We start from the raw sequence: 3,764 nt of genomic DNA, 5'->3' as shown, positions 1-3,764 counted from the left end.
CCTTTAAAATCTTAGCTCTCTCACCATAAACATATATCCTCTAGTTTAGGACTCCCCTACCTGGGGAAAAGACCATTGGCTATTCAACTTATATACATTCATCATGATTTTATATACAACCACAGGACCACCCCTCAGCATCCTACACTCCAGGGAAAAATGTTCCAGCTGATCCAGCCTCTCCTTATAACTCAAGCCTTCTGATCTTGGTAACGTCCTTGTAAATCAATCTTACACCTTTTCCAGGTTAATAACATCCATCCTATAGCAGGTATGGCATGCTCAAAATGTGGCCTTAACCAATGAGTTGTACAGCTGTAACATGACATCCCAACTCCTGTACTCAACTTAGTCCCCTTATTTAAGGAAAGACATCATTTCATTGCAGGCAGCTCAGAGAAGGTTCACTGAGGTGATCCCCGGTTTGGAGGGATCGTCTTATGAGCAGAGGTTAAACATGTTGGGACTGTACTCACTGGTGTTTAAAAGAATGAGAGGTGACCTCATTGAACCACATGGGATTCTTGTGCGAGCTTGACAGGGTAAATGCTGAGACATGTGAGAGTCTAGAACCAGAGGACATTGTTTCATATTAAAGTGGCACCATTTTAAAACTGAGATGAGGAGAAACTTCTTCTCTCAGAGGTTTGGGTAGTGAGTCTTTGCAATGCCTTGCCACAGAGAGCTTAACCCTTGGGTATACTTAAGGCTGGGATAGCTAGTGGGTAAGCCAAAGGTTATGGGGAAAACCCAGGAAAGTGGACGTGAGGATTACTGAACCAGCCATGATCTTACTGAATGGTGGAGCAGGCTCAAGTACTGAAGAGCCAACTCCTGTTCCTATTTCTTTGGCACTTATGGTTTCATTGTATTAGAGTGGAAGCCTCCAGACACAATGAATTTTTATCTTCTTTTCCTTTTAGGTGATCTTTATTGAAGTTAATGTCATGTACTCTGTAATTTGTATTTTTACACGGTTTTGAGTGTATGCTGCATGTGGCAGCAGAATATTGGACATTTTTAATTTTTATAATACTTTTATCTGCGTTGGTTTTTACAGATTAAAACTCAACTCTTCCTTGTTTAACTTCGTAATCAGTACCTAAATGGTTAACTATACATTGTAAACTGGCAACATGTGTCCTTTATGATTTGAGACTTGTGCGATATTCAAATGCAGAGGGGAAAGAGAGGAGTCATTTTATTGGTGACAGTGTACATGATGACACTGTGTGTTAGGTTCACTGCAGTGTTCAGCGAAAGACATGCCTAAAGGCACTGTCGGTCTACCTACTGCACATGGACTACAGCGGTTCAAGCAGGCAGCTCACCATCACCTTCTCAAAGGGGGCAACTAGGGATGGGCAGTAAATGCTGGCCCAGCCAGCGATGCCCACATCCCACAAGTAAATGAAAAAAAAACAAGCAAACTTGCAAAGAAACCAGAAGAGAAGAAAATCAATAGTGTTGCTATCATGGATGTGGGAGTGGGATTTGGCTTAAATATCAGAAGATCACTTGAGGCAATAATACTATAAAGGACAGCTAGGAGAAAGAGCTCTGAAGTGTATTCAGGAGAATTTACCATCTCAGTTTGTTTTTAATCTAACAAAGGAATTGAGTCTTTATTAAATCCTGTCATGGGAAATTGAAGTGGGTCACATGGATCAGGATTAGTAGGGGAACATTAGGGGAACAATGATCACAGCATCGCAAGGTGAGGTTAGCTATGGAAGGTGCATGGAGCAATCTAGCGTAACAATAGTTAATCAGAATTATGTTAGCACAGATCTTGCCACGATAAACCGGAATTAAAGATCAACGGACCAGACTGGAATAAAAGAACAGGTGTTGTATATGGCTGGTCAGGCTTTTAATTCAAAGGTGGAATAGAAAATAAATCAGGAACAAGGTGAAATAAGAAAAATGAGAAGCAAAGAGAAATTAAGAGGAGATTGGCAGCTAAAATATGAAGAAATGCAAAATTCTCCCGTAGGCATGCAAATAGTAAAAGATCTGTAAATGGTAAAACGCACACCTGAGCAGGATTCGTATTAACATGGCTTTCCACAGAATTTTACTGTCAAAATTAAATGTCTTTGATTTAAGTCTGAGATAGTTTTAAACGATTATTTCTGTCCGAAGAAACCTCAGATTAGAAAGGTTACAGTTACATGCTGATGTCTGTTTAACAAACTAGCCAAAGCTCCCTCTGTGAAAAATGACAGGAATGCGATTAGAAAGTTGATGGAAGTAAAAATAAGGGGGAAACCAGTTAAGGACCAAAAAGGTAATTAGTGCGCGGGAGCAGAGGGCCTGGCTGTGGCACAAAGTGAAGACTTTGCATCAGCCTGTACCAAGGAAGAAGGTTCTGCTAAAGAGTAAGTGAGTGAGAAGGTAGCTGAGATGCTGGGTAAACCCTACTTCATAAAGAGTGGCTTATCAGGAAAGCTGGATGCCCTTCCCGTACTCTCAGCAGGTGCAAATGGAAGCCTGTCTCTATCTTAAACATGACCTCATTCTGAGAAAACATAATTTCAAATTAGTCATCTACATGGACTTCAGTAAGGCGCTTGACAAGATTCCTCATGGCAGACTGGTTAGCAAGGTTAGATCACATGGAATACAGGGAAAGCTAGCTGTTTGGATACAGAACTGGCTCGGAGGTAGGAGACAGAGGATGGTGGTGGGGGTGGCTTTTCAGACTGAAGGCCTATGACCAGCGGTGTGCCACATGGATCAATGCTGGGTCCACTGCTTTTCATCGTTTATATAAATGGACGTAGGAGTTATGGTTAGTAAGTTTACAGATGACACTAAAATTGGAGATGTAGTGGTAAATGAAGGCGGTTATCTCAGAGTACAACAGGACCTTGATCAGATGGGTCAATGGGCTGAGGAGTGGCAGATGGAGTTTAATTTGGGTAAATGTGAGGGGCTGTATTTTGGAAAGGCAAATCAGGGCAAGACTTATACACTTAATGATAAGATCCTGGGGAGTGTTGCAGAACAAAGAGAAGTTGCAGTACAGATTCATAATCCTTCGATTGTGCAGTTGCAGGTAGATAGGATAATGAAAAAGGTTTATACCTTTATTGGTCAGTGCATTGGGTATAGGAGTTGGGAGGTCATGCTGGGTCTGTACAGAGCATTGGTTCGGGCCACTTCTGGAACACTGTGTGCAATTCTGGTCTCCCTGCTATTGGAAGGATGTTGTGAAACTTGGAAGGGTTCAGAAAAGATTTACAAAGATATTGTGGGGTCGCAGGGCTTGAACTGTAGGGAAAAGCTCAGTAGTCTGGGGCTATTTTCCCTGGAGCACCAGAGGCTGCGGGGTGACCTTATAGAGGTTTATAAAATCATGAGGGGCGTGGATAAATAGACAAGGCCATTTCCCAGGATGGGGGAGTCCAAAACTAGAGGGCATGGGTTTAAGATGAGAGGGGATAGACTTAAAAGGGACCTGAGGGGCAATTTATTCATGCAGAGGGTGGTGCGTGTATGGAATGAGCTGCCAGAGGAAGTGGTGGAGGCTGGTACAGTTATAACATTTAACAGGCATCTGGGTGGGTACATGAACAGGAAGGGTTTAGACGGATAAGGGACAAACGCTGGCACATGGGACTAGATTTATATAGGAAAGCTGGTTAGTGTGGGCAAGTTGGAGCGAAGACTCTGTTTCCGTGCTGTACAGACCTGTAACCCTACAGTTCTAACATGGTCACCTTTGTCCCCAGGGAACCAGAAAAGTCCAATCTACTTTT

The sequence above is a fragment of the Stegostoma tigrinum genome, chromosome 35 (genome assembly GCF_030684315.1).
Source record: "Stegostoma tigrinum isolate sSteTig4 chromosome 35, sSteTig4.hap1, whole genome shotgun sequence".
Taxonomy (NCBI): domain Eukaryota; kingdom Metazoa; phylum Chordata; class Chondrichthyes; order Orectolobiformes; family Stegostomatidae; genus Stegostoma; species Stegostoma tigrinum.
The sequence above is the reverse complement of the archived record's forward strand: the minus strand, read 5'-3'. Positions refer to the sequence as shown.